The sequence below is a fragment of the Coenobita brevimanus genome, chromosome 40, assembly GCF_032717465.1.
Source record: "Coenobita brevimanus isolate Jiangsu-jjx chromosome 40, ASM3271746v2, whole genome shotgun sequence".
Taxonomy (NCBI): Eukaryota; Metazoa; Arthropoda; class Malacostraca; order Decapoda; family Coenobitidae; genus Coenobita; species Coenobita brevimanus.
Genome location: NC_136993.1, coordinates 3,937,688 through 3,958,925, shown reverse-complemented (window position 1 = coordinate 3,958,925; position 21,238 = coordinate 3,937,688). Strand labels below are relative to the sequence as shown.

General features: G+C 43.5%; 7 non-coding genes and 1 pseudogene across 7 annotated transcripts; 4 read left to right on the top strand and 4 right to left on the bottom strand.

The window, feature by feature from the left end:
- Positions 1 to 3,689: 3,689 nt before the first annotated feature.
- On the bottom strand, positions 3,690 to 3,794 carry LOC145397375 (U2 spliceosomal RNA; annotated as a pseudogene).
- An 883-nt stretch (positions 3,795 to 4,677) lies between these two features.
- Positions 4,678 to 4,840, top strand: LOC145397339 (U1 spliceosomal RNA). Its single transcript, XR_013896919.1, has one exon. It is a non-coding gene; the product is annotated as a U1 spliceosomal RNA (small nuclear RNA).
- Positions 4,841 to 9,251: 4,411 nt separating this feature from the next.
- Positions 9,252 to 9,444, bottom strand: LOC145397357 (U2 spliceosomal RNA). Its single transcript, XR_013896937.1, has one exon. It is a non-coding gene; the product is annotated as a U2 spliceosomal RNA (small nuclear RNA).
- An 884-nt stretch (positions 9,445 to 10,328) lies between these two features.
- LOC145397338 (U1 spliceosomal RNA) lies at positions 10,329 to 10,491 on the top strand. Its single transcript, XR_013896918.1, has one exon. It is a non-coding gene; the product is annotated as a U1 spliceosomal RNA (small nuclear RNA).
- Positions 10,492 to 14,551: 4,060 nt separating this feature from the next.
- On the bottom strand, positions 14,552 to 14,744 carry LOC145397356 (U2 spliceosomal RNA). Its single transcript, XR_013896936.1, has one exon. It is a non-coding gene; the product is annotated as a U2 spliceosomal RNA (small nuclear RNA).
- An 891-nt stretch (positions 14,745 to 15,635) lies between these two features.
- LOC145397337 (U1 spliceosomal RNA) lies at positions 15,636 to 15,798 on the top strand. The gene has a single exon (XR_013896917.1). It is a non-coding gene; the product is annotated as a U1 spliceosomal RNA (small nuclear RNA).
- Positions 15,799 to 19,862: 4,064 nt separating this feature from the next.
- Positions 19,863 to 20,055, bottom strand: LOC145397355 (U2 spliceosomal RNA). Its single transcript, XR_013896935.1, has one exon. It is a non-coding gene; the product is annotated as a U2 spliceosomal RNA (small nuclear RNA).
- Positions 20,056 to 20,939: 884 nt separating this feature from the next.
- LOC145397336 (U1 spliceosomal RNA) lies at positions 20,940 to 21,102 on the top strand. Its single transcript, XR_013896916.1, has one exon. It is a non-coding gene; the product is annotated as a U1 spliceosomal RNA (small nuclear RNA).
- Positions 21,103 to 21,238: the final 136 nt, after the last annotated feature.

Below are 21,238 nucleotides of genomic sequence, written 5' to 3'. Positions count from 1 at the left end.
TGTGAGTATGAATGTCATGGTGCTCTTTTAGATGCCTTATCAGGGACTGTCTGGCATTTGACCACTTTTGACTTGTTGTTGACCACCTGCACCCTTGATTGTCATGCTCAGTGCATATGAATGTTGTTGGAGCAGGGAACCAAATTTTTAGGACATTGTACACCCTCTCTGGCTGGCGGGTCTGTTCAGTGTTTTGGTGAACTGTTTGGGCAAGGTCGTTGGCTTCCTGCCTGACAATTGGGGTTTCCAGGAAACTGTTTGATTCTCCTTGGGGTGTGATCGGTGGAGTGACCTCGCCATTCTGCCGGTGGGGATGGTTCTGGTGTTCAGGAGTCCCTTGGGGAGGGGAGACCTCTCCATGTTGCCTCCCTGTATAGTCCTGGTTTCCCCTGGCCGATGCCACAGGGCTTCCTTGGAGGGAGAACTCTCACCAGGCAGTTGATGGGTAATGTCTGAGCTCTCACTGGTTGATGTATCGATCACCAATTGTGGGAGGGAGGAGTTGCTGTCACTAGTCAGATGAGGAGAATTATCCAGGTGCTTGATGGCAGATGTTCTGTTCTTCTGTTGTGGAGGGGAGGTCCTATCAGCCTGCCAGCGGGATTGGCTGTGGCATCCATCAGCAGATGCCCCAGGGTCTAGTTGTTGGGTGGAGGCCTCACCAGTTTGCCAGTGGGAGCTGTCCTGTCGACTGCTGGCAGATGCCCCAGGGTCCCACAATGGGGGGGAGGCCTCACCAGCCTGCAGGTGGGTGCTGTCCCATCGTCCACCAGCAGAAGCTCCAGGGTTCCCTTGTGGGGGGGAGGCCTCACCAGCCTGCCGGTGGGTGCTGTCCTGTCGTCCACCAGCAGATACCCCGGGGTTTCCTTGTGGTGGGGAGGCCTCACCAGCCTGCAGATGGGTGCTGTCCAGTCGTTCACCAGCAGATGCCCCAGGATTTCCTTGCGGGGGGGAGGCCTCACCAGCCTGCAGGTGGGTGGTGTCCTGTTGTCCACCAGCAGATGCCCCAGAGTTTCCTTGTGGGGGAAAGGCCCAGCCGGAGCTGTCAATTCTAACTCCAGCAGACAGCTCAGTGTCCCAAAGTGAGGGGGAGGCCTCGCCAGTTTGCCAACCGGAGCTGTCTCGTTGTGCACTGTCAGACAATCCAGGGTTCCGTTGTGGGGGTGGGGCCTCATCAGGTTGCAAGCAGGGGTGGCCCGTCAGTTCTCTGGTTATCACCCCAGATGTGCGGTTTTGGGGGGGGCCTTGCTGGCTTTCCTCTTAGGACAGGGCCTTTGTGTTCCGTAGGGGTGGGAAGTGAATGTATATGACCTCTTTTGGGTGTTTGGTGTGGGTGATGTGCCTTTGTGGGTGTGTTGTACTGCAGTATGTGGGAGATCCATTGTTTTATGATGGATAGAGTGAGGCAAGATTGGAGAGGAGGGAGACTGAGGTTGTAAGTATGGGGAAGAGTTGCAGAAGAATGTAGCTGGGAGGTAGTGGGGGAGGCAAGCAGTGGATAGGACGTAGGGGTTGGTCGGGGGACATGCGGGAAGGGAGGGCGAGGTGTTGGGAGGAGGGAGTGGCGGGTGACGGATGTAGGGGAGTAAAACTGGAAAGGAGTAGTGGCGAGGGCAAGGTGGGGAAGAAGAAGGAAAGGTGAAGGGGAGAGGATAGTAGATGGTCGGAGTATTTAGGGGAAGGAGAGAGCGAGTTAGGGGATCTAGTAAAGGTGAGAGGGGAAAAGGTGGAGAGGTATGAGGGCTGGTGAGAGAAGGTTGAGGGAAGGGGGGTAGGTGGAAGAAGGGTGTGGAACTAGTGAGGGAACGGGTAGGGATGTTTAAGTAGTGACAAGGGAAAGGTGGGGAGGTAGAGAGCTTGGTGGTGGGGGAGGAAGAGTGGGAAGGTAGTGGGTGAGTGGGGAGGGATGCGATGGTTTGGGTAGGTGAGGTTGCTGGAAGGATGATCACGGTTGGAGGAGGGTGGGGACGTAATTGGGGTGAGGGGAAGAGAGTCAGTGAGGGTTGGGGACATGAGTAGGGGCAGTGAGGGTGGGGAAGAAATGGGGGTAGCGAGGGTGGCTGAAGGGGGGTGGTGAGGTAGTAACGGTAAGGGGGAAAAGGGCTCGGGGATAGATCCTGAGGGGGTGGGGGGTAGGATGGGGAGGTAGTGAATGTAGGGGAAATGGGGAGCTGATACGGCTTAGGGAAAGGAGGAGGTATAGGGGAGGATGATGATCGGGAAGCGAAGATTGGAAAGTGGGATGAGGAATAAGGGGTTGAGAAGGAGTGTGGTGATGGGGAAGTGAGGAAAAGTGGGAAGAAGGGTCCTGTTGGGGGAGTGAGTTGTGGGAGGGTGGGTGGTGAGGGGAAATGTGGTGTGAGAAGAGGGGTGGTGGTGGGGAGGTGAAGGAGGGGATTAGGGTGCTGTTGGGATAGGGAGTTTTGGGATCGGTGTTGGTAGACGGAAAGTGAAGAAAGGAGGGTAAAGGAGAGTGTTCGGTGGGTAAGTTATGGGTGGGGAAGAAGGGTAATGGTGGGGGAGTGAGGGTTGGGGAATGGTATTTGAGGGAAAGCGAGTTTGTACGTGAGGGATTTATTACCTGGGTTGGTGCTTAGTGTGGTCAGGGTTGCATGACGCTGGTGTTGAGTGAGAAGGCACTGTGAGGCTTCTCGGGTATGAGGTATGTGGTGAGTATTGTGGGGATGAATGGCACTTGTGGGTGTGGTAGGTGGCACTGTTATAAGCTTCACTTGTTAATTGTTCTCATTACTGACAATCTTGCATGGTGTGTGCTAAAATGGGTCACAGTTTTTCACTACACTGTTGGTCAATTCTTGCAGATCTGGTTGTGAGGCAGTTGTGGTAGCTGGGGTGTGGGGGATGTGGATGGTGTGTATGGGAGTGTGGTATAAGAGAGTGGCATTCGTGGATGTGATAGATCGCACAATTACAGGTTTTACTTATTCCTTGTTGGTATTTCTTCTGGTTTTGTGTTATAATGGATCACTGATTTACACTGCACCATTAATCCACTCTTTCACATCTAGAGTTTTAAATGCCAACACTCCTCGCCGCAAGACGTTTGTACAATTACCTTAGGATTTAATGTTTTGTGTGATTTCACCGAATGTAGAAATAGGTGGAATGTTTTCGTTACCACTCTTTCACTGTGAACTGTTCGTCAGTGAAGGGGCGGAGTCACTTGCTGGGAATGTTTTAATTTAGTGGATGCACTTTGTGGTTTAGAATGAATATTCTGGTCACACGTGAACTGAATAGCTTATATTGAACAGGTTCAGCACTCACTGTTTCACTCCCCCCGTATGTTGGTGTGTGTTTACTATCGCAGTCGGTGTTGAAAGGGGCAGAAGATTTCGTTTCTTTGTAGGACACGCTGGTGATGTGGTTGCAGGACATGGTAAATACTGTCGTATCACAACTTCGGTGGCTTAGTTCTCTAAATGCACCTAAGAGAGGCTACGGAGGCGCGCGCTAGGAAGGTCAAGCTGCTGTGGAGGCAGTTTGGGAGCTTGACTGTTTCTTGGTCACTGGCTTGTAAGTTTGTGTGATGTTCGGTTTCACTGATCACTGATTTCTTCACTAGTATGCCCTCGAGTGACTTCGGTTGACGCCGTTTTCTGCCTTTCCTTCCTTCACTCGCGCGCCGCCGCGCCTGCTTTTTCTTTAAGGGCACCTTACATATTGTTGTAAGCTCACACGATCGCATTAGTGTAGTTTACATATCAGACCACAATTAAGCTGATAAGAACAGATACTACACTTTGATCTTAGCCAAAAGGCCGAGAAGCGATGCCAATCCACGGCAAATTTTGGAGTGTCACTCTTCAGGCTGCAACCTACCCTGGAAAAGGTACTGCCGGCAACAAGGCCACACGCGCCAAGCAAAAACTGTGGCTTTTGTAACCTTCTCCACTTCAGTATTGTGTCGTACACTTAAACCTTCATAGTTTTGAGGAATTGTTACAAACGTTCATTAATATGTGACCAAAATATTCCCTTATACAGTATTTGAAATTATGTGTAGTACCTTCGTGTCTTCACAAGCATTATATATTATGGTAAATCTATGTTCCAAGTATAGTGGTGGAGACCGGCACGTTGAAACTCAAATAGCTTTCATTTTGCCGGAAACTGAATTAGTTTTTAACTCATTACATGAAGAAACAAAAAGATAATCTTGTTAATGCCAGTGCATACTTGAGGTATTAATAATTGATGAATTTCACTAACTTCAATTATCCTAACAGAACATTATTTTGCAGTTACTAAGTAGTCCCATTTTCTTTTTGAACTTTACGGATTTGAGACTGAATTTAACAACAATCAATCGATTTATGAAACTGAACTATACTACCTAGAATCGCACTATTTCACATTATAGTATGTCTACAATTCCAGCGGATTAGATTAGCAGTTCTACTCTGGGGCAAATTAAACAACTCTTGGTTAGTGTATATGCACAGCAAAGAGCATAGAGCACAGTTGTATGGCGGATATTGATAAATATTCGGGGACCACAGCTTCAGGAAGCAGACCATATGAAACAGTACATTCGACAATAAACATATGAAGAACCTCAAAAATACTAGTTTGCTCTGCTACCACAAATCAGCGCGAGTCAGGTTGAGGTGTGTAGTGATGGCGAGGGTGGGTGGTGGTGGCGGGCAGGACAGCATACTTACCTGGCACAGGAGATACCGTGATCACGAAGGCGGTTCTCCCGGGGCGAGGCCCACCATTGCACTCCGGTGGTGCTGACCCCTGCGATTAACCCAAATGTGGTTAACTCGAGTGCGCAATTTTTGGTAGCGGGGGACTGCGTTCGCGCTATCCCCCATATAAATATAGTGTGTGAATATAAAAAGATTACAGTGTACAATACTCCAGAATGGAGACGAATTTTGTCGGGAGTACTCAGTAGTTTCCATTTCTCTCAATTCTGATGAGGGCACTTGAATAATCTTAAGAAAACGTTTATCAAACGGAAAGTATTTCAAATTGTTGGGTCATTATTGGCACAATAATTTTCTCTTTGTAGTTTTTTTTTTTTCTGGAACAAGATAAGGAAAGTTTGTCTTGGTCTATGGATACGGACTATAGTACCTTAAAAAAGAAAAAAAAAATATTAAGACAAATAATTTCCAGATATAGCTATTGTTTTTCCTAAGTTCTTTACCAGCTACTTTAAAGTATTACCTAAGCCCTCTAAAAATATGTCTTCAAGGATATTACATAACTATACACAGATCTTTATATACATAAGGCCACCTGTAACCACGGTTATCATGTTCGGTGCATTTGAAAGCTGTTGGAGCAGGGAATCATATTTGTTTATCCTGTCTGATTGGTGTGCTTGTTCAATGTTTTGCTGAACAGGTCGGACAGGGACGTTAGCTTCCTTCCTTGACCATGGCAGGAGACAAGTTGGGCTGTAGGGGAAGGAGTGAGCCTTGAAGAATGCTGGGATAGGGGGCTGTGTGCGCCGGGGGCTCTGCCTTGTAGAGCTGGCATGCAGGCAGTGGTGGGAGGGATTTTGTTGTATGGCCAGGGGGTTGGGGAATGATAGCTTTGGGGAATGTGTGGAGTGGGTAGGGCTAAGGAGGTGGTCGGATTACATAAGAACATAAGAAGAGAGGATAACTGCAGTAAGCCGGTTGGCCCATGCTAGGCAGCTCCTAGAAGAGTAACTGAACTACTAGAATGAGATAAGGATAGCAAAGAAGAAGGCTTTCCCCCTCCCTCCAAACCCTCCAGCCGAAGCCGCCAGGAAAAAGTCAGAAAGAACACTACTCAGTATAGAAAAACTGGCGTGGACATTTTACAGGAAAGTGTGAAAGGAGAATAGAGACTATCATAGCGGTGGCTGAATCGGTAGAGACACGGCCTGCAGTCCTGATGGAGTCAGGTTCGAATCCCAGCTGGGGCAGGGAACAGTTTATGGATTTGAATTTCATAAAAGCAGACTTTCCTGATCTACCAGATAACCCGCCGACATGTCATAAAAGTACCCCCGCTAATACCAATACACCAGTCCTGTATGAGGCACCCCTAGCATGTATTCAATATGGACGGTGGGTGTTAGCGCCGAAGTGGTGACATGTAGAGAGGTGTATGGTAAGTAGGATGACTACTGGGCCTTGAGAGCAGGCTGTGCAGCCTATGCCCAGAAGTCGGACACATAAAATAAAAAAAAAAAATAAAAAGGTAAAAGGAAAAAGTATGAATTAGTATTGGTTATAAGATTTTCTTTTTTCTATATCCACCCGTTATTTGTCATATGCTTATCTAGCCTGTGGTTGAAACTCTCAATGGAAGAGGCAGCAACTACTTTACTAGGTAGCTTATTCCATTCGTCTAACACTCTATTACCAAACCAATTTCTACTTATTTCCGTGTTGAAACGGAATTTTTCTAGTTTGAAACCATTATTTCTAGTTCTATCCTGTATGCTCACTTTAAGTACCTTGCTAATATCTCCCTTATTTATACCCTTCATCCACTTAAACACCTCAATTAAGTCTCCCCTTACTCTACGCCTCTCTAGCGAATGCAGGAGTCTTTTCAGTCTGTCTTCATATGACAGGTTCCGGAGGTCATGTATCATTTTTGTCATTCTTCTCTGTACATTTTCTAACGAATTAATATCCATTCTATAGTAAGGACACCAAAATTACACTGCGTAGTCTAAATGTGGCCTTACTAATGCTAAATAAAGTTTCAGTATTACTTTTGATGATCTATTGCTCACGCTTCTCGAAATAAATCCTAGGACCCTATTTGCTTTATTTCTCGCATTAGTACACCGTTGCCTTGGTTTAAGGTCGTTACTAATCATAACTCCTAGATCCCTCTCGCATTCCGATTTGCTAATTTCTTTCTTATCTATGCTGTATTTAGTGTCTCCAATAGTCTTCCCTACGTTAAGTACTTTGCATTTTTCAACGTTAAATACTATTTGCCAAGTTTTAGACCATTTGGACAATATATCGAGGTCTTTTTGTAAGTTATAGCAATGGTCAGTCGAGTTAATGATACCCCCTATTTTTGTATCGTCGGCAAATTTGCTGATGCTACTACTGACTCCTAAGTCTAGAGAGGATAACTGCAGTAGGCCGGTTGGTCCATGCTAAGCATCTCCTAGAAGAGTAACTGAACTACTAGAATGAGATAAGGATAGCAAAGAAGAAGGCTCTCCCCCGCCCTCCAAACCCTCCAGCCGAAGCCGGCAGGAAAAAGTCAGAAAGAACACCACGCAGTATCGAAAAACTGGCGTGGACATTTTACAGGAAAGTGTGAAAGGAGAATTGAGACTATCATAGTGTAACCTGAAAAGGAAAAATTATGAATTAGTATTGGTTATTAGATTTTCTTTTTTCTATATCCACCCCTTATTTGTCATATGCTTATCTAGCCTATGCTTGAAACTCTCAATGGAAGAGGCAGCAACTGCTTTACTAGGTAGCTTATTACATTCGTCTGCTACTCTATTACCAAACCAATTTCTACCTAATTCCTTATTGAAACGGAATTTTTCTAGTAATTATGGGATTTGAGAACAAAGGCATGGAGAGAGAGAGAGAGAGAGAGAGAGAGAGAAAGAGAGAGAGAGAGACTAGGCATAGGCAGGAGAGAGTAAGGACGGAAATCAGTGAGGTGCAGTAAGCAATTATTAGATTTAGAGGAGGGACTCACTGACAGGCTAAAAGATAACGACAAACACAGGTGTGGAGAAATATGAAAAGAAGGGAGAGTTAGCTAGACAGATAGTTAGACATAGGTAGATAGATAGGTGGTTAAATAGCGAGGGAGAGAGAGAGAGAGAGAGAGGGAGAAAATTATATTCCTCTTAGTATCCACAGTTACATTGGTGGTGCAAATCCTTTATGTTTTATAAGTATTTTGGATACAATATCGTTTTCCAACATATATTTTGCCTGTAGTTCAAGTGACAATAGTTGTGGGTTCCTGTATTCTAGCAATGTTCACACTCGAGAACATAATGATGAGAGTTTCAAGCATAGGCTAGATAAGCATATGACAAATAAGGGGTGGATATAGATTAAAGAAAATATAACCAATACTAATTCAAAAAAAAATTCTTTTCAGGTTACACTATGATAGTCTCTATTCTCCTTTCACACTTTTCTGTAAAATGTCCACGCCAGTTTTTCTATACGGCGTGGTGTTCTTTCTGACTTTTTCCTGCCGGCTTCGGCTGGAGGGTTTGGAGGGCGGGGGAGAGCCTTCTTCTTTGCTATCCTTATCTCATTCTAGTAGTTCAGTTACTTTTCTAGGAGCTGCCTAGCATGGGCCAACCGGCCTACTGCAGTTATCCTCTCTTCTTATGTTCTTCTTAAGTGTGTGTTTGTTTGGCTCATGACACACTCGACACTGTCTGGCCTCATCCTCCACCTGCCAACCAAGCTGCCAGGGATAGTCATAGCCTAGTCTGATCCTGGCATGCACAGAGTCAACCCATCTACTAGTAATCTTTTTACCATACGTGTATGACGTGGTTAAAGCAACCTTATTGTAATAGTGTATAGACCTGCTGATATATTGTTGTATAGTTCTCATGTTAATGACCTCCTCTGTTTGTATAGCTTTTATCTGGGATTTTATTTGTCTAATCGATAGTCCTAAATCATAATCGTGGGAAGATAGCCTGGATGCTTCCTTGGCAAGTACATCAGCTCGGTCATTGCCTGGAATACCTACATGTGAGGGAATCCAGACAAACCTCACCCTGATGTTGTCCTCCCTAAGTGTGGCCACCATATTCTGTGTCTTGTTGACAAGTTCGGACCAGGAGGGGGGTGCACACTGGACAGTGCTTGCAATGCAGCCATACTATCAGAGAAAATCACAGCGTCATTCCTTCTTGTACTGACTTGCTGCAATCCCACCTCAAGTGCAACTATATAGTTCTTCCGGAGTGGAAGAAGCCCAGTCATATAGTTTAACTAGAGTCTCACTCTCATGACAGAACCTATCCCGTCTCATTACAGTGACCGTTACCCCGGCTTGTCCAGTTACAGTGTCAAGTGAGCCATCACGGTATATCTGGTCAGTATCATGAGTAGTCAGCTCGTCAGTGAGCCTCATCAAAGAAGGCAGATGAGGCCTTTTCTTGTGCAACAACCTTCATAACTTTCCCTTGGTCAGGTTTCCTGTTTGCTATTTCGTCACGATGGAGGAGCCAATTGTTCCATGTTTCACTTTATTATATGATTTATTATTCTCCCCTGAGGGAGTGGACCGATCCCGGAGGTACTGCAATACCGGGCCGATCCGCGGCAAAGGTGGAGCAAGCCCCTAGCACTTCGCCATGGTCCAAAAATCAGATTAATATCGTTGATCCCACATGGGGATCGTATCAGATATTAAGCTGATAAGAACAGATACTACACTTTGATCTTAGCCAAAAGGCCGAGAAGCGATGCCAATCCACGGCAAATTTTGGAGTGTCACTCTTCAGGCTGCAACCTACCCTGGAAAAGGTACTGCCGGCAACAAGGCCACACGCGCCAAGCAAAAACTGTGGCTTTTGTAACCTTCTCCACTTCAGTATTGTGTCGTACACTTAAACCTTCATAGTTTTGAGGAATTGTTACAAACATTCATTAATATGTGACCAAAATATTCCCTTATACAGTATTTGAAATTATGTGTAGTACCTTCGTGTCTTCACAAGCATTATATATTATGGTAAATCTATGTTCCAAGTATAGTGGTGGAGACCGGCACGTTGAAACTCAAATAGCTTTCATTTTGCCGGAAACTGAATTAGTTTTTAACTCATTACATGAAGAAACAAAAAGATAATCTTGTTAATGCCAGTGCATACTTGAGGTATTAATAATTGATGAATTTCACTAACTTCAATTATCCTAACAGAACATTATTTTGCAGTTACTAAGTAGTCCCATTTTCTTTTTTGAACTTTACGGATTTGAGACTGAATTTAACAACAATCAATCGATTTATGAAACTGAACTATACTACCTAGAATCGCACTATTTCACATTATAGTATGTCTACAATTCCAGCGGATTAGATTAGCAGTTCTACTCTGGGGCAAATTAAACAACTCTTGGTTAGTGTATATGCACAGCAAAGAGCATAGAGCACAGTTGTATGGCGGATATTGATAAATATTCGGGGACCACAGCTTCAGGAAGCAGACCATATGAAACAGTACATTCGACAATAAACATATGAAGAACCTCAAAAATACTAGTTTGCTCTGCTACCACAAATCAGCGCGAGTCAGGTTGAGGTGTGTAGTGATGGCGAGGGTGGGTGGTGGTGGCGGGCAGGACAGCATACTTACCTGGCACAGGAGATACCGTGATCACGAAGGCGGTTCTCCCGGGGCGAGGCCCACCATTGCACTCCGGTGGTGCTGACCCCTGCGATTAACCCAAATGTGGTTAACTCGAGTGCGCAATTTTTGGTAGCGGGGGACTGCGTTCGCGCTATCCCCCATATAAATATATTGTGTGAATGTAAAAAGATGACAGTGTACAATACTCCAGAATGGAGACGGATTTTGTCGGAAGGGAGTACTCAGTAGTTTCCATTTCCCTCAACTCTGATGAGGTCACTTGAATAATCTTAAGAAAACGTTTATCAAACGGAAAGTATTTCAAATTGTTGGGTCATTATTGGCACAATAATTTTCTCTTTGTAGTTTTTTTTTTTTTTCTGGAACAAGATAAGGAAAGTTTGTCTTGGTCTATGGATACGGACTATAGTACCTTAAAAAAGAAAAAAAAAATATTAAGACAAAGAATTTCCAGATATAGCTATTGTTTTTCCTAAGTTCTTTACCAGCTACTTTAAAGTATTACCTAAGCCCTCTAAAAATATGTCTTCAAGGATATTACATAACTATACACAGATCTTTATATACATAAGGCCACCTGTAACCACGGTTATCATGTTCGGTGCATTTGAAAGCTGTTGGAGCAGGGAATCATATTTGTTTATCCTGTCTGATTGGTGTGCTTGTTCAATGTTTTGCTGAACAGGTCGGACAGGGACGTTAGCTTCCTTCCTTGACCATGGCAGGAGACAAGTTGGGCTGTAGGGGAAGGAGTGAGCCTTGAAGAATGCTGGGATAGGGGGCTGTGTGCGCCGGGGGCTCTGCCTTGTAGAGCTGGCATGCAGGCAGTGGTGGGAGGGATTTTGTTGTATGGCCAGGGGGTTCGGGAATGATAGCTTTGGGGAATGTGTGGAGTGGGTAGGGCTAAGGAGGTGGTCGGATTACATAAGAACATAAGAAGAGAGGATAACTGCAGTAAGCCGGTTGGCCCATGTTAGGCAGCTCCTAGAAGAGTAACTGAACTACTAGAATGAGATAAGTATAGCAAAGAAGAAGGCTTTCCCCCTCCCTCCAAACCCTCCAGCCGAAGCCGCCAGGAAAAAGTCAGAAAGAACACTACTCAGTATAGAAAAACTGGCGTGGACATTTTACAGGAAACTGTGAAAGGAGAATAGAGACTATCATAGCGGTGGCTGAATCGGTAGAGACGCGGCCTGCAGTCCTGATGGAGTCAGGTTCGAATCCCAGCTGGGGCAGGGAACAGTTTATGGATTTGAATTTCATAAAAGCAGACTTTCCTGATCTACCAGATAACCCGCCGACATGTCATAAAAGTACCCCCGCTAATACCAATACACCAGTCCTGTATGAGGCACCCCTAGCATGTATTCAATATGGACGGTGGGTGTTAGCGCCGAAGTGGTGACATGTAGAGAGGTGTATGGTATGTAGGAGGACTACTGGGCCTTGAGAGCAGGCTGTGCAGCCTATGCCCAGAAGTCGGACACATAAGAAAAAAAAAACTGAAAAAGAAAAAGTATGAATTAATATTGGTTATAAGATTTTCTTTTTCTATATCCACCCGTTATTTGTCATATGCTTATCTAGCCTGTGGTTGAAACTCTCAATGGAAGAGGCAGCAACTACTTTACTAGGTAGCTTATTCCATTCGTCTAACACTCTATTACCAAACCAATTTCTACTTATTTCCGTGTTGAAACGGAATTTTTCTAGTTTGAAACCATTATTTCTAGTTCTATCCTGTATGCTCACTTTAAGTACCTTGCTAATATCTCCCTTATTTATACCCTTCATCCACTTAAACACCTCAATTAAGTCTCCCCTTACTCTACGCCTCTCTAGCGAATGCAGGAGTCTTTTCAGTCTGTCTTCATATGACAGGTTCCGGAGGTCATGTATCATTTTTGTCATTCTTCTCTGTACATTTTCTAACGAATTAATATCCATTCTATAGTAAGGACACCAAAATTATATTCCGTAGTCTAAAATGTGGCCTTACTAATGCTAGATAAAGTTTCAGTATTACTTTTCATGATCTATTGCTCACGCTTCTCGAAATAAATCCTAGGACCCTATTTGCTTTATTTCTCGCATTAGTACACCGTTGCCTTGGTTTAAGGTCGTTACTAATCATAACTCCTAGATCCCTCTCGCATTCCGATTTGCTAATTTCTTTCTTATCTATGCTGTATTTAGTGTCTCCAATAGTCTTCCCTACGTTAAGTACTTTGCATTTTTCAACGTTAAATACTATTTGCCAAGTTTTAGACCATTTGGACAATATATCGAGGTCTTTTTGTAAGTTATAGCAATGGTCAGTCGAGTTAATGATACCCCCTATTTTTGTATCGTCGGCAAATTTGCTGATGCTACTACTGACTCCTAAGTCTAGAGAGGATAACTGCAGTAGGCCGGTTGGTCCATGCTAAGCATCTCCTAGAAGAGTAACTGAACTACTAGAATGAGATAAGGATAGCAAAGAAGAAGGCTCTCCCCCGCCCTCCAAACCCTCCAGTCGAAGCCGGCAGGAAAAAGTCAGAAAGAACACCACGCAGTATCGAAAAACTGGCGTGGACATTTTACAGGAAAGTGTGAAAGGAGAATTGAGACTATCATAGTGTAACCTGAAAAGGAAAAATTATGAATTAGTATTGGTTATTAGATTTTCTTTTTTCTATATCCACCCCTTATTTGTCATATGCTTATCTAGCCTATGCTTGAAACTCTCAATGGAAAAGGCAGCAACTGCTTTACTAGGTAGCTTATAACATTCGTCTGCTACTCTATTACCAAACCAATTTCTACCTAATTCCTTATTGAAACGGAATTTTTCTTGTAATTATGGGATTTGAGAACAAAGGCATGGAGAGAGAGAGAGAGAGAGAGAGAGAGAGAGAAAGAGAGAGAGAGAGACTAGGCATAGGCAGGAGAGAGTAAGAACGGAAATCAGTGAGGTGCAGTAAGCAATTATGAGATTTAGAGGAGGGACTCACTGACAGGCTAAAAGATAACGACAAACACAGGTGTGGAGAAATATGAAAAGGAGGGAGAGTTAGCTAGACAGATAGTTAGACATAGGTAGATAGATAGGTGGTTGAATAGCGAGGGAGAGAGAGAGAGAGAGAGAGGGAGAAAATTATATTCCTCTTAGTATCCACAGTTACATTGGTGGTGGAAATCCTTTATGTTTTATAAGTATTTTGGATACAATATCGTTTTCCAACATATATTTTATCTGTAGTTCAAGTGACAATAGTTGTGGGTCCCTGTATTCTCGCAAGTGTTCACACTCGAGAACATAATGGTGAAGTGTGTGTTTGTTTCGCTCATGACACACTCGACACTGTCTGGCCTCATCCTCCACCTGCCAACCAAGCTGCCAGGGATAGTCATAGCCTAGTCTGATCCTGGCATGCACAGAGTCAACCCATCTACTAGTAATCTTTTTACCATACGCGTTTGATGTGGTTAAAGCAACCTTATTGTAATAGTGTATAGACCTTCTGATATATTGTTGTATAGTTCTCATGTTAATGACCTCCTCTGTTTGTATAGCTTTTATCTGGGATTTTATTTGTCTAATCGATAGTCCTAAATCATAATCGTGGGAAGATAGCCTGGATGCTTCCTTGGCAAGTACATCAGTTCGGTCATTGCCTGGAATACCTACATGTGAGGGAATCCAGACAAACCTCACCCTGATGTTGTCCTCCCTAAGTGTGGCCACCATATTCTGTGTCTTGTTGACAAGTTCGGACCAGGAGGAGGGTGCACACTGGACAGTGCTTGCAATGCAGCCATACTATCAGAGAAAATCACAGCGTCATTCCTTCTTGTACTGACTTGCTGCAATCCCACCTCAAGTGCAACTATATAGTTCTTCCGGAGTGGAAGAAGCCCAGTCATATAGTTTAACTAGAGTCTCACTCTCATGACAGAACCTATCCCGTCTCATTACAGTGACCGTTACCCCGGCTTGTCCAGTTACAGTGTCAAGTGAGCCATCACGGTATATCTGGTCAGTATCATGAGTAGTCAGCTCGTCAGTGAGCCTCATCAAGGAAGGCAGATGAGGCCTTTTCTTGTGCAACAACCTCCATAACTTTCCCTTGGTCAGGTTTCCTGTTTACTATTTCGTCACGATGGAGGAGCCAATTATTCCATGTTTCACTTTATTATATGATTTATTATTCTCCCCTGAGGGAGTGGACCGATCCCGGAGGTACTGCAATACCGGGCCGATCCGCGGCAAAGGTGGAGCAAGCCCCTAGCACTTCGCCATGGTCCAAAAATCAGATTAATATCGTTGATCCCACATGGGGATCGTATCAGATATTAAGCTGATAAGAACAGATACTACACTTTGATCTTAGCCAAAAGGCCGAGAAGCGATGCCAATCCACGGCAAATTTTGGAGTGTCACTCTTCAGGCTGCAACCTACCCTGGAAAAGGTACTGCCGGCAACAAGGCCACACGAGCTAAGGGAAAACTGTGGCTTTTGTAACCTTCTTCACTTCAATATTCTGACGAACACTTAAGCCTTCATAGTTTTGAGGAATTGTTACAAACGTTCATTAGTATGTGACCAAAATATTCCCTTATACAGTACGAAGTATTTGAAATTATGTATAGTACCTTGGTGTGTTCACAAGCATTATATATTATGGTAAATGTATGTTCCAAGTATAGTGGTGGAGACCGGCACGTTGAACCTCAAATAGCTTTCATTTTGCCGGAAACTGAATTAGTTTTTAACTCACTACATGAAGAAACAAAAAGAAAATCTTGTTAATGCCAGTGCATACTTGAGGCATTAATAATTGATAAATTTCTCTAACTTCAATTATCCTAACAGAACATTATTTTGCAGTTACTAAGTAGTCCCATTTTCTTTTTTGAACTTTACGGATTTGAGACTGAATTTAACAACAATCAATCGATTTATGAAACTGAACTATACTACCTAGAATCGCACTATTTCACATTATAGTATGTCTACAATTCCAGCGGATTAGATTAGCAGTTCTACTCTGGGGCAAATTAAACAACTCTTGGTTAGTGTATATGCACAGCAAAGAGCATAGAGCACAGTTGTATGGCGGATATTGATAAATATTCGGGGACCACAGCTTCAGGAAGCAGACCATATGAAACAGTACATTCGACAATAAACATATGAAGAACCTCAAAAATACTAGTTTGCTCTGCTACCACAAATCAGCGCGAGTCAGGTTGAGGTGTGTAGTGATGGCGAGGGTGGGTGGTGGTGGCGGGCAGGACAGCATACTTACCTGGCACAGGAGATACCGTGATCACGAAGGCGGTTCTCCCGGGGCGAGGCCCACCATTGCACTCCGGTGGTGCTGACCCCTGCGATTAACCCAAATGTGGTTAACTCGAGTGCGCAATTTTTGGTAGCGGGGGACTGCGTTCGCGCTATCCCCCATATAAATATATTGTGTGAATGTAAAAAGATGACAGTGTACAATACTCCAGAATGGAGACGGATTTTGTCGGAAGGGAGTACTCAGTAGTTTCCATTTCCCTCAACTCTGATGAGGTCACTTGAATAATCTTAAGAAAACGTTTATCAAACGGAAAGTATTTCAAATTGTTGGGTCATTATTGGCACAATAATTTTCTCTTTGTAGTTTTTTTTTTTTTTCTGGAACAAGATAAGGAAAGTTTGTCTTGGTCTATGGATACGGACTATAGTACCTTAAAAAAGAAAAAAAAAATATTAAGACAAAGAATTTCCAGATATAGCTATTGTTTTTCCTAAGTTCTTTACCAGCTACTTTAAAGTATTACCTAAGCCCTCTAAAAATATGTCTTCAAGGATATTACATAACTATACACAGATCTTTATATACATAAGGCCACCTGTAACCACGGTTATCATGTTCGGTGCATTTGAAAGCTGTTGGAGCAGGGAATCATATTTGTTTATCCTGTCTGATTGGTGTGCTTGTTCAATGTTTTGCTGAACAGGTCGGACAGGGACGTTAGCTTCCTTCCTTGACCATGGCAGGAGACAAGTTGGGCTGTAGGGGAAGGAGTGAGCCTTGAAGAATGCTGGGATAGGGGGCTGTGTGCGCCGGGGGCTCTGCCTTGTAGAGCTGGCATGCAGGCAGTGGTGGGAGGGATTTTGTTGTATGGCCAGGGGTTGGGGAATGATAGCTTTGGGGAATGTGTGGAGTGGGTAGGGCTAAGGAGGTGGTCGGATTACATAAGAACATAAGAAGAGAGGATAACTGCAGTAAGCCGGTTGGCCCATGCTAGGCAGCTCCTAGAAGAGTAACTGAACTACTAGAATGAGATAAGGATAGCAAAGAAGAAGGCTTTCCCCCTCCCTCCAAACCCTCCAGCCGAAGCCGCCAGGAAAAAGTCAGAAAGAACACTACTCAGTATAGAAAAACTGGCGTGGACATTTTACAGGAAAGTGTGAAAGGAGAATAGAGACTATCATAGCGGTGGCTGAATCGGTAGAGACACGGCCTGCAGTCCTGATGGAGTCAGGTTCGAATCCCAGCTGGGGCAGGGAACAGTTTATGGATTTGAATTTCATAAAAGCAGACTTTCCTGATCTACCAGATAACCCGCCGACATGTCATAAAAGTACCCCCGCTAATACCAATACACCAGTCCTGTATGAGGCACCCCTAGCATGTATTCAATATGGACGGTGGGTGTTAGCGCCGAAGTGGTGACATGTAGAGAGGTGTATGGTAAGTAGGATGACTACTGGGCCTTGAGAGCAGGCTGTGCAGCCTATGCCCAGAAGTCGGACACATAAGAAAAAAAAAAAAACTGAAAAAGAAAAAGTATGAATTAATATTGGTTATAAGATTTTCTTTTTTCTATATCCACCCGTTATTTGTCATATGCTTATCTAGCCTGTGGTTGAAACTCTCAATGGAAGAGGCAGCAACTACTTTACTAGGTAGCTTATTCCATTCGTCTAACACTCTATTACCAAACCAATTTCTACTTATTTCCGTGTTGAAACGGAATTTTTCTAGTTTGAAACCATTATTTCTAGTTCTATCCTGTATGCTCACTTTAAGTACCTTGCTAATATCTCCCTTATTTATACCCTTCATCCACTTAAACACCTCAATTAAGTCTCCCCTTACTCTACGCCTCTCTAGCGAATGCAGGAGTCTTTTCAGTCTGTCTTCATATGACAGGTTCCGGAGGTCATGTATCATTTTTGTCATTCTTCTCTGTACATTTTCTAACGAATTAATATCCATTCTATAGTAAGGACACCAAAATTACACTGCGTAGTCTAAATGTGGCCTTACTAATGCTAAAGTTTCAGTATTACTTTTGATGATCTATTGCTCACGCTTCTCGAAATAAATCCTAGGACCCTATTTGCTTTATTTCTCGCATTAGTACACCGTTGCCTTGGTTTAAGGTCGTTACTAATCATAACTCCTAGATCCCTCTCGCATTCCGATTTGCTAATTTCTTTCTTATCTATGCTGTATTTAGTGTCTCCAATAGTCTTCCCTACGTTAAGTACTTTGCATTTTTCAACGTTAAATACTATTTGCCAAGTTTTAGACCATTTGGACAATATATCGAGGTCTTTTTTGTAAGTTATAGCAATGGTCAGTCGAGTTAATGATACCCCTATTTTTGTATCGTCGGCAAATTTGCTGATGCTACTACTGACTCCTAAGTCTAGAGAGGATAACTGCAGTAGGCCGGTTGGTCCATGCTAAGCATCTCCTAGAAGAGTAACTGAACTACTAGAATGAGATAAGGATAGCAAAGAAGAAGGCTCTCCCCCGCCCTCCAAACCCTCCAGTCGAAGCCGGCAGGAAAAAGTCAGAAAGAACACCACGCAGTATCGAAAAACTGGCGTGGACATTTTACAGGAAAGTGTGAAAGGAGAATTGAGACTATCATAGTGTAACCTGAAAAGGAAAAATTATGAATTAGTATTGGTTATTAGATTTTCTTTTTTCTATATCCACCCCTTATTTGTCATATGCTTATCTAGCCTATGCTTGAAACTCTCAATGGAAAAGGCAGCAACTGCTTTACTAGGTAGCTTATAACATTCGTCTGCTACTCTATTACCAAACCAATTTCTACCTAATTCCTTATTGAAACGGAATTTTTCTTGTAATTATGGGATTTGAGAACAAAGGCATGGAGAGAGAGAGAGAGAGAGAGAGAGAGAGAGAGAAAGAGAGAGAGAGAGACTAGGCATAGGCAGGAGAGAGTAAGAACGGAAATCAGTGAGGTGCAGTAAGCAATTATGAGATTTAGAGGAGGGACTCACTGACAGGCTAAAAGATAACGACAAACACAGGTGTGGAGAAATATGAAAAGGAGGGAGAGTTAGCTAGACAGATAGTTAGACATAGGTAGATAGATAGGTGGTTGAATAGCGAGGGAGAGAGAGAGAGAGAGAGAGAGGGAGAAAATTATATTCCTCTTAGTATCCACAGTTACATTGGTGGTGGAAATCCTTTATGTTTTATAAGTATTTTGGATACAATATCGTTTTCCAACATATATTTTATCTGTAGTTCAAGTGACAATAGTTGTGGGTCCCTGTATTCTCGCAAGTGTTCACACTCGAGAACATAATGGTGAAGTGTGTGTTTGTTTCGCTCATGACACACTCGACACTGTCTGGCCTCATCCTCCACCTGCCAACCAAGCTGCCAGGGATAGTCATAGCCTAGTCTGATCCTGCCATGCACAGAGTCAACCCATCTACTAGTAATCTTTTTACCATACGTGTTTGATGTGGTTAAAGCAACCTTATTGTAATAGTGTATAGACCTTCTGATATATTGTTGTATAGTTCTCATGTTAATGACCTCCTCTGTTTGTATAGCTTTTATCTGGGATTTTATTTGTCTAATCGATAGTCCTAAATCATAATCGTGGGAAGATAGCCTGGATGCTTCCTTGGCAAGTACATCAGTTCGGTCATTGCCTGGAATACCTACATGTGAGGGAATCCAGACAAACCTCACCCTGATGTTGTCCTCCCTAAGTGTGGCCACCATATTCTGTGTCTTGTTGACAAGTTCGGACCAGGAGGAGGGTGCACACTGGACAGTGCTTGCAATGCAGCCATACTATCAGAGAAAATCACAGCGTCATTCCTTCTTGTACTGACTTGCTGCAATCCCACCTCAGAATTGCAACTATATAGTTCTTCCGGAGTGGAAGAAGCCCAGTCATATAGTTTAACTAGAGTCTCACTCTCATGACAGAACCTATCCCGTCTCATTACAGTGACCGTTACCCCGGCTTGTCCAGTTACAGTGTCAAGTGAGCCATCACGGTATATCTGGTCAGTATCATGAGTAGTCAGCTCGTCAGTGAGCCTCATCAAGGAAGGCAGATGAGGCCTTTTCTTGTGCAACAACCTCCATAACTTTCCCTTGGTCAGGTTTCCTGTTTACTATTTCGTCACGATGGAGGAGCCAATTATTCCATGTTTCACTTTATTATATGATTTATTATTCTCCCCTGAGGGAGTGGACCGATCCCGGAGGTACTGCAATACCGGGCCGATCCGCGGCAAAGGTGGAGCAAGCCCCTAGCACTTCGCCATGGTCCAAAAATCAGATTAATATCGTTGATCCCACATGGGGATCGTATCAGATATTAAGCTGATAAGAACAGATACTACACTTTGATCTTAGCCAAAAGGCCGAGAAGCGATGCCAATCCACGGCAAATTTTGGAGTGTCACTCTTCAGGCTGCAACCTACCCTGGAAAAGGTACTGCCGGCAACAAGGCCACACGCGCCAAGCAAAAACTGTGGCTTTTGTAACCTTCTCCACTTCAGTATTGTGTCGTCCACTTAAACCTTCATAGTTTTGAGGAATTGTTACAAACATTCATTAATATGTGACCAAAATATTCCCTTTTACAGTATTTGAAATTATGTGTAGTACCTTCGTGTCTTCACAAGCATTATATATTATGGTAAATCTATGTTCCAAGTATAGTGGTGGAGACCGGCACGTTGAAACTCAAATAGCTTTCATTTTGCCGGAAACTGAATTAGTTTTTAACTCATTACATGAAGAAACAAAAAGATAATCTTGTTAATGCCAGTGCATACTTGAGGTATTAATAATTGATGAATTTCACTAACTTCAATTATCCTAACAGAACATTATTTTGCAGTTACTAAGTAGTCCCATTTTCTTTTTTGAACTTTACGGATTTGAGACTGAATTTAACAACAATCAATCGATTTATGAAACTGAACTATACTACCTAGAATCGCACTATTTCACATTATAGTATGTCTACAATTCCAGCGGATTAGATTAGCAGTTCTACTCTGGGGCAAATTAAACAACTCTTGGTTAGTGTATATGCACAGCAAAGAGCATAGAGCACAGTTGTATGGCGGATATTGATAAATATTCGGGGACCACAGCTTCAGGAAGCAGACCATATGAAACAGTACATTCGACAATAAACATATGAAGAACCTCAAAAATACTAGTTTGATCTGCTACCACAAATCAGCGCGAGTCAGGTTGAGGTGTGTAGTGATGGCGAGGGTGGGTGGTGGTGGCGGGCAGGACAGCATACTTACCTGGCACAGGAGATACCGTGATCACGAAGGCGGTTCTCCCGGGGCGAGGCCCACCATTGCACTCCGGTGGTGCTGACCCCTGCGATTAACCCAAATGTGGTTAACTCGAGTGCGCAATTTTTGGTAGCGGGGGACTGCGTTCGCGCTATCCCCCATATAAATATAGTGTGTGAATATAAAAAGATTACAGTGTACAATACTCCAGAATGGAGACGGATTTTGTCGGAAGGGAGTAGTCAGTAGTTTCCATTTCCCTCAACTCTGATGAGGGCACTTGAATAATCTTAAGAA